The following is a 13,515-nucleotide window of genomic DNA, read 5'->3' on the forward strand; positions in this document are numbered from 1 at the left end:
GACTAGAACACATGTATAACCATTGGGAAGATAAAGACATCTCAAATTAGCCTATGTCAGGTGTGAGATGCTAAATCAGTTCTTGTCAATAATATTGCATTCTGGTATTTAGAAAACCGATTTAATAGTATGAAACTTAAAAAGCTATTACTGTACAAGAATACGCAGTGAAGTTAGTCAAAACTGAAGTTTTTTTTTTTTATAAAGTCACTCGGGGCCTGGTTGCCAAAACATTTTGTGCGCAGGTAATGAAATGTGCTAGCACACCTAAACCCTTGCACCAAAAAAAGGAGCAGCCCAATCCACAAAGGACATCTGAATGGGCGCATTTTATATGCACCCATCCAGGTGGACCTTTTCACCTTTTGCACATTTAAAAACGCATCCCTAATTCACAAACGATGTGCCAGATGGGGAGCGATGGGTAAGAAAGCAGAGGGAGAGCAGTGGGCAGACAGCACTCCCCAAAAACCCCAAATAAAACATGTTTTTTTAAAGTCCACCACAGAGGAGCATCACTTAGTTTATATAAAGTGCCATGGTAAACAGACTTCACCCCTATTTTGACGTGTGCACGCTGCCCTCTTTAATTGCTGTATTCCATCTTGTGCAGAATTCAAGCTTCACCCTAATGAACACTTGTAGACAAATATCGGGTTGTTGCTGAGACATGCTCCTTCATGAATTACGAAAGGGGTGACCAATGGCCATCCTAGGGGTTACTGAAATCAGGCGTGGCTTGGACTCCCAAACTGTAGCCTTTTGTGTATTTTACTGCGGGTTCACGTATCAGTAGGAAACCAACCATATGGGGCTTTTTCTGAAATGTATTTCTTTGCGCTTTTCATTAGTGAGGTCGGCGTAACAGCTGAAAATACACAGAGAACAGACTAGCACTAATCACATCTGACCAGGGAAAAAGAACCATTGACAACAGGCTCGTCACGTGCAGCAAGCAGCAGAAGTCAGGCCTGAAATGAACAGCAGTCTGTCGCGGGATTCCACGCCATGCCACAGCCAAAGAAACAATCAGCAACTCGTGAGTTCTCTTGGAAGTCAAACCCGGGAAACAATTTGGCTTCAGTGGGCAGTATTAATCCACAGCCTACGCCTAGAGGTTATCCATTAATTTAATGGAGATTGTTTACACACTTTATATTACTGTTTCCTGTGTCTAAGCGCCTTTTAGGGGGTAGGGGGTTAACCTAGACTAATATTTTGGAGTGGGTTGGTGAGGTGGGGGCAGGGGGGGGCTTGTGGGGCTGGCTAATCCTTCAAGTGTTGGGAGAGGCACTAACTTCAGAAACTGTGGGGGAAGGCCAAACTTACTTGTCTGGGGGAATCTAACTTCTTTACACATTCTAATGAGAGTATTCTAGTGCAGCTTCAATGTTACAAGCAGTTAACTCTCGTAATTCAAACCACGCACTTAAGGACTGATGTGAGAATAAGCTTTCTCATGTCCCCCCTACCCTTCCAAGCCCTCACGTACTAACACGGCATTACCATTTCAATTGCCAAAAAATGTATGCCTAAGAGTGCAGATGCTAAAAATGAAACGTTTTTACATTAGTAATTGCCAGGCCTTTAACTGCGCAGACGCAGGCACCGGTTATTGTCCATCTCCTGTCCTGCCACGATATGTAATCCACGGGGGAGGAGTGGGCTACAGCCTGATCTGCCCAATGGCCGTTGCCCCACTGGCCTTATCTATGGCGTTTCTTCGATACGCCGAGACGTTTTGCGAAACATGTTTGCCCACTATATTACTGTGTTGTGGGCAGGGAGCAGCCTGCCCAGTCAGTCGGAACAAGTGATGTGTGCAGCAGGTAAACAGGACTTGTCAGCATACTTCTACTGTTTCATCGGGTCAAGGCCTATGTAGCATCATCATGTTGTAATGTCTGAGTTTGACTGAGGTGCAATTCAGGTGGCTGTGGGTTGGTGCTTCAAGGTACACGATGAAGCGGAAAAGCAAGGGGGCGTGCAGCCTTTTAATTTCTATTGTTATGCATTTTTTCTCATTGAGTCAAAGCTGAGGCATCAAATGATGGCAAAATGTGTTGGATGAATAGCACACAGTGAAACACCTGCACAACCAAATGCTATGATATGATATTTGTAACGCGCCTATACACAAGTGTTTCAATGCATTTGGGAGTTTTTTTAGGGCCTTTTTGCAACTGTTGAACATTGGTTACTTTTTTAGGGTGTACAATAGCTTGATGCAAACCTTTAATTTTCTTAAACATACCTTAATCTTGCATAATGTCACTTTTAACAAATTAAAACAGTTTGGTAAAATATATGTTTACTTAAGAGTTTGGGCTGTTGATCCTCATTTGTTATGCCTCCACCTCACTCCGACAGTTCTATTTGTACACCCTAATATTGATTTCTAGAGATAGTTCTATTTGTGCACCCTAATATTGATTTCTAGAGACCCCACTGAGTGTCTGCAGTGTAGAGCTGGGAGAGCCAGGCAATTCACGAGGGGCGCCGAGCTAGGGCCGACTCAGGGGGTCTGGCCTGACTTCATGAGCCACACACAGGCCAAACCAGGAAGATGGCCGCATAAAACCCAAAATACAATATTTTGCCAATCACACACACACACACACACACACACACACACGTACTAACTAGAGTTAGTGCTGAAAAGACATGCGTAAAAAGGCCAACATCGCAGACAGGGCTCACATCCTGGTTTCACTACTTAACTAAGATGTGTGATCCAGGGCAAATTATTTAATCTCACTGTTGAAAGTTTTTAGAAAAACCTCTGTATGGTTGTCCATAGTAAGGCAGAGACCCATGCACCAGTCACACTAGTTGTACAACTTTTGTGTGGGTCATGCTTTTGTCATACCAAAACTTGTGAATGGATTGGGATGCCTACCCGCAATCACTGACCCCTCAATGGTTCATTGTGCCCTTACTTCCTTCCAATCTAAATAGGACAATCTAACATAGTTCAATGATTTTGCGTCACCTAAAGTGTTAAGTTTAATTTAGTTGCAATCCGTAAAAACTCTGCCTTAGAAAATATGACTATTCATACCATATACAATATTTATATATAATCTAGTGTGAATACAATTAATAGCTGTGGTTCAAACTATTGAAATATGCACATTGAATTTGCTTAAACATGTTTGGAAAAATGAGAAGCTAAGGCATTTTAACATGGTGCTGTATTTTACCTAGCCGTTTTCCTCACTGTACTCCTGTTTGCTGAGTGTAGTTCACTGCAAGTCCAGTCACCACCATGAGATGATGGCTAGGCATCTTCCCTGCTTCACCCTCCACCCCAGTCAATTCCTGCTCGGTAGTGTTAATCCCCGAAACAAAAGCAAAATCCACGAGGTTTTAATGCTGGGCCGCTTTTCATGCAGATGAAGAGAAGGTGAGCCATTGGTCGAGCCCTGCAGTTCAAAAGAATTGCTGCCTGCTTTCTCCTAGCAGGCCTAAGTGGGGTCAGTGGGAGGGTATGAGACTGAGTCACTGGCAGAATGAATCACTCCTGGGGGACAGACATGACATCACAGAGATGCTGCAGCCCCTGGAATAAGCAACGAAAATGTTCTTGTGAATTCTTTTTTTTGAAAGGCAGGCTGCTTTCAGCTCGGTTCTAGGGCCCATTAGTTTGAACCTCGGGCCGAGCTTCAAGAAACAACTTGACCCAAGATGTCTCAAGCCCCACTTGGCTCTCCCACCTCTAGTGCAGTGGAGAGCTTGCTCAGAACACAGGCTTATATTGTGAGATTCAGCCCACATTTTGACCAATCTGATTGGCTGCAGCAACCGTCATAGGTGCTAATATTCATTTTAGCACTGGAAGGTTGGCAAGCCATTGTAAACATGCAAACAGTTTCGGCTTTTGTGTAGATATGAGATACAGAAATTTCAATAATGGTACTAACTGGCCATTAATGGTAGCAGCTTGAAAATGGTGCAGTACTTGCAAATATTATAGCAGTGCCTGGCAAAAGCCTTTTTGTGTTGACATAAACAACAGATTCAAATTGGTTCTCAAAAGTTTTATTTAACTTAAAATGCAGGATGGAGTAAGTCCTAACCTGCCCTATGCTAAGGTGGGATTTCCCTACCTAAATAAAACTAAGGATAGTCTATGTCAGGAAGTCCAGATTAAATGTCTGTCTGTGTCCAAAAACTATTCTTGCCTTCACAACTAACTGTATACAATGTGTAGGGATGTCAGCATCAAAAAGAATAGTGTCCAAAAGAAAGTAAAGCTTCTTCCAGCTCCTGGCTTAGGATCAGCTTCCTCTTCCCCAAGTTCAAGGTCACAAAATATTGGGGTTCCCTTCCCCAAGCGTTCAATTCTTCCAGCTTTTAAAAACAACACAGTTCCTTGGGCCACATCCCAGTTCCTTTGATATCAATACTTTTCACCAGTTCACTTAGTCAGTTTGGTTTCTTGACTTTCGAATTCACAAGGCTGTTGCAAAACACCAGTTTCTTTATGCATGCTCTCATTGACGTTTCCATGCAGGGCACTCGGTCTAGGCTGTCGGACCACACAGTCCACCCAGTACAGGTCATGCAACCGATACCCCTTCTTACTGCTTCCATCAACAATCAGTCACTGCTTCCATCCGACAGTGATGCTTAGTTGATTCCCCATTGTCACCTTCCTCAGACACTGTATCGTGATGTGCTTAGGCACCATGCACTTTATTACACTGTTCTGTATTACTCTGGCTCTTGCTAACACAGGCTTCCCCTTAACCTATACTTCTTAGGCACCTCTTAGATAATACCTGGTTTCTCCTTTTCATACCCTTCTTGGTATTCTCTTGACTTTACCAATACTTATGCATTCCGTGGTAATTTCCACATGTAATACTTTGCTTTTACTCCATTCATGAGTGTTCAACTTTCTTTTCACTCTGTGCGGCATTCAAAAGTGCTTTCAATAATGTTCAGTTCACTCAGTATTTCAAAGTAGTTGTTTCAGCATACAAAGTACTTTCAATTACTGTCAGTTCCTTCGGCAATCAAAAAGGACTTTGTTATAAGTTACCGGAGTGCCCAGGTATGAGTGTTTCCCTGCTTTACACTCATCGGTCACACATGGCAGCTTCCTTCTGTTTGGCGTCCCTCACGACGGGCTTCCCAATGCTCCTTCAGCTTGCTGGCTTCCCCAAACCTCTGCCTCTCCCTTGCAGCATCCACGGAGTGCTCTGTTCGCCCTCCTGGTTTCTTGCAGTGGCTGGGGTCAATGGGAGTTTCATAGCTCCTACTGCATGGACCCGTTCAGGAGGATAGCAAGACCTCCAGACCCTCTCAGGCCGATCATGGTCCCAGTAGCTTTCTCCCGCCCAACACGGCTCCCAGCACCTGGGTCTCCAGCTTCCTTCTCTCCAGCCCGTTCCGCTTCTCTCACTACGGCGGGCATTTTTATATCCATCAGGTGTGTTAAGCGGGAATCCATACAAATAAACGGAAAAAAAAACAAAAGAAAGAACACGCTGAAAAGGGCGTTGGGAAAAAAAAAGATTACAAAAAGTTCAATCAAGGGTTGCAGCGGTGTCCCCCCGCCCCCTTTAATCGGCATTCCGGGACTTCAGGGGATGCAGGGGTGTTCCCCGTATACATAAAAGGAAAGCAGGGGACAAGCAAACAAAAAAAAGAAAAAAAAAGGAAAGGACCCTACAGCGCTGGTTCCCTTCCATGTGCATGAAGGGGACAGGGCGTCGAAGGGGGATTGCGGAGGCGGCTGCACACTTCACTGTGTGACGCCAGAAGGTAAGTAAGGGGGTGGGGGGAGCAGGTGGTCCGAAAATGTCAGTGGGAGACTAAACCGAAAGTTAATTTCGAAAAAATAACTTCTGTTTTATTTATCCCTCCGTCATTTTAGAATCGATTATTTCACAGTGATCCTGTTAAGCGACCCCAGGTGTGGGTCGTTGAGTTAAATTGCCTGACTATGGAGGACGCCATTAGTTGGACATGCCTGGTTGTTACACCGGTACGCCTCCATAGCCCTCTTATTAGAATGATGTTTGGAACTGTCTTGTTTAATAAAAGGAGCATGTATAATCCTGTTTTGTCACTGGTATTTGTGTTTATCAGTCAAATGAGGATGTATCCTGCCAGTTGGTCTCTACCTCGTCCCAGTACTAAGGTTTTGTTTCTGGGTGACAGTTCGGAGGTAAGGAAAGGGAAAGGGCTGACAGCATACAAAGGGTTCAGTGTGGAAAGGGGCATACCACGTCTCACCTAAGGACACTCTCTCCCTACTCCCCAAGTTCCCTCCACCCAGGTGATCCTCCCTTGCATATCCACCCACAGGGTCAGGATCCAAAAGCGATGGCCTTTCCCTTGCCACCTGAGAGGAAGATCCCGGGGAAAAAGAAGTGAGGACACCCTCCTGTTGCTCACAATATCTAATAATTAGCCAACAGTTTCGACTTGTGTATTTGTCAATGCTTGTATATAACAGTACTTAGGTGAAGGACACGCATGCTGCTGATAAATTAATTGGCTAAAGGCTGACCTGGTTAAGACACTTTCATTACACCAGTAGTGTTTTTACCCCACCAATTAAACCATTAGCTCTCAGATGACAGCTTTGAAAAAACCCTGGCAGGCACTTCGTGTGCAAAGTTTGATTGTAAGACTTGATAAAGTTAGCTCAAAGTGCTCCCAGGAGGGTGTGTGTTGGGCATGGAGGAGCAAGAAGTGGGTGGGAATGGCCATAGGGATTAACATGGCCATGGCCAGTCAATGAGCAGGTAAATAACCAAAAAATACCTACAAGCATTTTCCCTCTTCATATGCCATCTATTTCTAGCTGTACTCCGATGCATTCGTTTCGGACAAAACTAAAAATGGCTCTGCAGAGGGCCTTCACCACTATTACAAAGTTTTATATTTCTTTCCCAATATTTAGTTGCAGTGCTTAGTGTCTCCCTGAGCTAACATTTAACCAGGAAAAACATAATTGCAAGGTTCTGAACACCTTCTCTTTTCATTTCTAACCTGTTTTTACCCTGTGACTTAGACATATTATAATGGCATTAAAGCATTGTGGGAGGTCTGTAACAGGTGCTCTCATCCCTTACCCTATTTATGCGCTTTTGGCTTCACCTCAGCCCATTACAGAGGTGGCGGACGAAAACCCCTGTTCCAGCCCTTCCCTAGGGCTATAGTGCCTCATTTAGTGATTGACTCAATATTTCCGGAGCTATCACTCATTCAAATACACCAACATTCTGCTAGCACTAATGGATGGCCAGCAGGACAAGTCACAGATATTCAAATCTAAGTAACAACATCTCTCTTCCACACATGCATTCCAATCCAGCCGTGCCATAGCTCATTCACAATTGCAATCAAACTACACACAAAAACCTAGAGCTCACATACATCAACCAACTGGAACCAATGCAATAGGAAACAAACCATGCACGTCAGAGAACCCAAGGACACAGCACCCAATAAAACACAGAGCTTTATGCCCCAATCCATCCGACAGGTACTGAACCTGGACCACGAAAATCACTGAGTGGTGGTGTAATCTGTTGGACTTGATTATCAATAAATCCCATTTGATATGTGCAGAAAGTTCGATGAGGTATTTGTCAAGCTTGAAGTGGCTGGCACTATCGAGGAAGTCTCTGGCCCCACACCGTGAACCACATTAATCATAGTTGCCCAAAATACGGAGCAGTTTGGACAGGTGCACATCTACGTTGATATGTGGTTTCCAAATTAAGCAATCAAGACAGCTCGGCACATCACCCCAACGATAAACGGTCCCTTGCCAATTCTTTCCCGAGCTCAACCCGAAGTCTGAAGTCTGGATACCACCAACTCAAGCTCCAGAGTTAATGCCACATTCGCTACCAACATTGAACCCCAACGTTACAAAAGGCTGAACTTTGGCATTTCACCCACCGCAGAGGTGTTCAAATCTGTGATTCAAAGCATGCCTACTGGCAGCAAGGAGTTTTCCGCATCAACAATAACATTCTGGACTACTCCACTACAGAAGATTAACATCTTTGAAGACTACAAGCAGTTTTTCAGCTCGTCCAAGAGCGTGGCCTCATACTCTACTGGGAAGTGTGAATCAGTGGTAGAAGTGTACCAATAAAAGTAATAGAACTGTGCCACAGCGGGGGATATAGTAGGCAGGAAGCGAGTAAAGTGCAAAGCATTTTTCAAGGGTTCCAGTAATGCTGGTTGACAGCCAATTAAGTTCAAACAGATTTCAGTTTAGCTGTAAATGCTATCTGATGGTAAAGTGGAGAAGAGTGCTTTAAATTCACAAAGAACAGTTCTGAATGGTGAAAATGGTTGCAAAAAGTAGTGCAACTGTTAACAGTAAAAAATAAAAGTAGTGCAAAGCCACTCCCAACCGTTACCACTCACTTCGACCACTGGTGTGAATATCTCAGACCTGCATTAGAACTCTTTGGTTGTGCCCATTGTCAGTGTCTGGGTTTGCCGTTGGCACTCTTGTTCAAAGGAGGTTTGCCAGGCATTTCGGTGCTGCACTGCCCTTGTGAGCGTGACAAAGACTGATATGCAAATGGATATTGCCCCTTTGTGAAAAGTACAGTGAACAAAAAGCGATGGATGCGAACTCTCAAAGTGGGTAAAAACCACATAACAGGTTATCATGCCATGTTCTTTCTAGAGAGGCGGTCCTGCTACCTTTTTTGTATTTTTGCAAGGAACTTGGGGTTGGTCAGCCTAAGTTACCTGGGGGAACTCAGACGTGGACCCCTTGCTCACTGTGCTCAGAGAGCCACAGCTGCACCGCACCTATGAGGCCTGACTAGGCCGAAACGTGTGTCTGGGATTGCTGTTTGCACTCTTGTTCAAAGGAGGTTTGCCAGGCATTTTGGTGCTGGACTTCCCTGGTGGGCGGTACAAAGACTGATATGCAAAGGGATATTCCTCCTCTGTGAAACATACAGTGTGCAAACAGCGATGGCACAGACTCTCAAAGTGGGTAAAAAAAACAGAACAGGTCATGCCATGTTCTTTCTAGACAGGGGCTCCTGCTACCTTTTTTGTATGGTCAATGTCAGGACTTTGCTGTTTTCTCACGGTGGCTATTTACTGCAGGTGTTTCATTCAGAGAATTACCCACACCTCAAAACCTTTCAGGGACCTGATACAGGCCAGCAAAAAGCGGAAAGGCACTGAACGCTAGCAGAATTTCAAGACAGCAAGTATAGCCTCATCTGTGACGAATGCCTACAAACCATCTCATGAACCACTAAATATGAGAGTTGGAAGAACATCCAATAAGAAAACTCACATCAGACCTAAGATTTTTTGACACGCCTGGAAGCTATGACAACAATAACAAGATAATTATCAATATGTGCAGAATGTCTCCTCATGTGAGGCACACAGATCGTGATCCCAGAGTACCTTACACAGCAACTGATCTTGCTTGCCCAAAACGGTAATCTGGGCATAATCAAGATGAAGGCCGCCATAAGAGAGGAGTGGTTCCCCAACATCGAGAGCAACGTTGACAAAGTGGTATCCACATGCACCGTGTGCCAAGCTGCAGAAAGCACTGTAGAGGAGCAGGTACAAACTATCTTGCCAGCTCCTGCCCCGTCACCGCCAGCATATTGGAACAGACGGAGAAAAGCTACACATGGGGCCTCCTGTATTGTTCCCATACCGCATTGAGTGCATGAGAGATGGTATGCACTCAGACAGCCATACAGAATGTACCCTCGCACTGAAAGTGTGGAAGGATGTTGCATGGAAGATTGTTACATCAAAGGATATCACGTGCGAAGATGTCAGAATGCATCACTGAATATTATGGACGGACGTTAAAGTGAAATCTGATGAAGACAAAGTGATGTCATAAAAAAGATATATGAACCTATGTTGAAACAATGTGAAAATATTTAGAAGTAACAATGTGCCGGGAGTATAGCTCAGCGGCAACGTGCTCGCCTTGGAAACAAGACGACACGAAGCAAAACAGTTTCGATCTCCGGGTCCACGTTTAGAAACCTTATAAGCGCGTTATAAATACGCAACTAAGAGACATATTCCTGTAACAGCGCCTCAATGCCCTCGGGTTGTGCGAGTGCTTTAAAAATGCAAATAAATAAATAAATGAATAATGTAACTGACGCACTGAGAGTAGCATGTACCTAAAGCTAAAGTAATTGTGGATTGAAAGAGGATGAAGTAACTTACTGACCAATAACTGTAAATACGCAGTAAGGCAAGGTAGAAAGAAAATGTATAGAAGCTTGCTATAGAGGAATATATAATGTGGCAAGGACGGCCATCGTAGGAAAATGGACGCTGACTCGTGTTCTACTTAGCCAAGCTAACTCAGAGATAGGCCAAGGCTGAAGGATCAGGAGACGCAGAAAAACAGCTCTGTGTTCAGAGCCGACAATGAGTTCAGGATGCTATTTTTAAAGGATAAGCACAGAGCACAAAGGGAGTACATGGATAAGCTCTGAATGTGAGACATTCTTCATAGATGAAGGAAGAAGAAAACATCTGTGAGAGCCAAACTGCTGGTTAATTAAAAGTGTACAAAGTTCATATGAGAGAGTGAGCAAGTCTCTAGAGGTCAAGAGAAGCAACAGCACCCTGCATAATTAAATCAAATGGCAGTATATAGAAGGCAGAAATTGACAAATTCATGGTATCTTCACACATGACGCAGCAGTCGAAAACAAAGGCTATACTTTAGCGCCTTAAATTAAGATAATGTGCTCATACTTCCTTGAATGTTCCAAGACAGTGAGCAGGCAACAAGGTCAAACTATAAATGGAAGACTTTTGCTGATAGCTTACCGATGAGAGATGATGGACTAATTGGGAGAATGGGGAGTAGTCTGATGGGATTCAAACACCTAGGGTTCGTTTCACGTATGTGCTAAGGAGCCAAAAGTCCAAGGTTGGCTTACTATGCCAACCAATCAGTGGGGTCGAGGGACAACCTAACGTGCAATGTAGCATAGACCAATTCACTGTTGTTTTGTCCGCTATAATCATTACTATACATATGTAGAGGTAGTTCAAGGCGTGCTCTACAGATAAGGGGTAGCCAATGATGCACTAATCCTTATATGTTGTATAAATAGATATGGTCCCCTTAACCAATCCCATCCCTTGATAGGTTTTGTGTTTTGCCACATAGAATGATGTCATAGATGAAGCATATGACCTCTATGTAATCACGTTGAGGTGAGTGTGCATGCATCAGTCCAATGTATGCCAGTTTACCCTGCTTTATTAAATTGATAATAAAGTAGTACTTTGCCATATTCTTTGAGTCTGTCCGATTATTTGGTCTGAGATCATTATTGTAATTCCATCGAGCACAAGAGGCACTTCAAGGTGCTAGAGCACAGCACTAATCCGCCCCACCTGTTTGCTCACAAGATTGAGTATCTATAGGACAAAGTTAGTTTCTACATGCTGGTCCTTGCCGATTACTTTTCACGGTGTCCGGAGGTACAAATGTTGTAGTTATAACGACTCATGGGTTAAATCCGACAATGGACCCCTATTTCAAGGATGAGAATTCCACAACTATGTCTAACGCCTAGGAATCAGCCACTTGAAAAGGACCCCATGCTGACCTGAAGCTAACAGCGATACTGAAAGCTTCATTTGTACCCTAAATAAACTCTAGTTTACATCATGATAGAAATACACCATAACCTTGAACAGGACATGTATAGAATCCTTCTCAGATGTTGCCTACCCCCACATACAACCACTGGATGTTTACCTGCCATTCTGCTAACAGGCCATCCTATCGTTATGTCTATAAAACCATATTCCTTGAGTACACCCACCATTGAACTGGTTGAAGCAAGACCCCACCACCACAACTTTCACATGAGCGTGACAAGACATGTGAAAAAACCTATCATTGAAATAGTGGACAATGTACTTGTCAAAAAAAGGCATGAAAGAGAGAACTTGAGATTGCATTTTGAAGATACTCCCCTCACCTCCACTCATAGGCAAGGGACGCTAGTAACGGCAACCAGTGCAGATGGAGTAGTTAAAAGAAATATAGCACACGGATTCTGGAATGTTGGTGAACAGAGCAACAGCTTAAGCCAGCTGCTCCTGCTCCCTCCTTGCCTATGGATAATTAATACCAGGAATGACTGCTTTTCATAAGAAGAAGATTGAGATACCAGACAACCCCACCCCTAATAAACAAAAACAAGGAGGAGATATGGAAGAAATTCCAGGAATCTGTGACATGTATGCGCTATTACTGAAGGTTTCACAGGATGTTGGGGAAATACAATTCTCCTTGAGTGAGCTAACATCTAAAGTAAGCCATTTAGAGACAAGAGTGACTAAGGCGGAGTCGGGGAATGCTAGTTTGGTCTCCGAAGTTGCAGAAAGTTACAGAGCGTATAAAGACTTGAGTGCAGAGGTTTCTGATTTGAAGAGAAAGAATTTAAGGCTTGACACAGAAAGGAAAAGCCTAAACCTACGCTTACTAGGGGTGAAGGAGCATCCTGTTCTTTATAAGGACCTTGACTCAAGAGTTGTGGAGATCTTGAATGAGGTGCTGGGAAAGAAAGCTATGAATGATGGAGACCTGGACTTTGCATATAGAGCTGGGAAGAACATGGAAGAAAGAAAACCTAGGCAAACAATACTGGTTCTAACTAAAATAAGTGTGAAGGAGAAGATTTTGAAATTGGCGAGAGAAAAAGGGAAAATTATGCTGAATGGTACCCCTCTGGCCATATACCCAGACTATCCCAAAGAAGTGGTAGAGATGCAAAAGGTTTCAAGTTTGCTAAGGGTTTGGCTATGGAAAAAAACATCAAGACCATTCTGATCAAACCTGCAACCTTAAAGATTTATTTGGAGGCTGGGGTTAAATCTACTGAGGACCCTGCGGAGGCAGAGCGTTGGTTAAAAGCTGAAAAGATCAGGAATGCTAAGGATTAATTAATTTAGTGCATGGGTTTAACTCTGTCAGTTTCCTGTAAATTGTTGTGTGATTATGCTATTTTTCTTCCTTTTATTAGCTTTTAAAATATTAATGTAATATATTATTTCTGTACTTATTGATTTAGTGTTTATTTTAGGTTGGGTGTATTACCGTTTTTTAACGGTCGTTGCACTTCTCATTATAGCTGGTGGGCTGAGGCCTTGTGCAGATGACTGTGTGGGTGCCTTACTCTAGTAGGGAAGTGGAATGAGGGAAGCTCTTATGTTTTGAGATTACATATGGGCTGCATGATGAAAGAAACATGTTAGTCAGGATCGGTAAGTTACGGTGTAGGGATACGTGAGGAGTCTATTGTTCGCTCTTCTCTGGTAGTGGGTACTTAGGGGATACAATACGTGGCGTGAGGTGTTTGGGGTTATATTATTGTATAGTCACGATCACGGTGACGGGTATTGCCTGACCTCGTCCCACTTGGAGGGTGTGACGCTGTGGCAGAAGCATGGAATCACTACGCATGCTACTCAAGTCAAATGTTTACAGTGCCAGGA

Source organism: Ambystoma mexicanum, chromosome 7q, assembly GCF_040938575.1.
Source record: "Ambystoma mexicanum isolate Mex_15411 chromosome 7q, UKY_AmexF1_1, whole genome shotgun sequence".
Taxonomy (NCBI): domain Eukaryota; kingdom Metazoa; phylum Chordata; class Amphibia; order Caudata; family Ambystomatidae; genus Ambystoma; species Ambystoma mexicanum.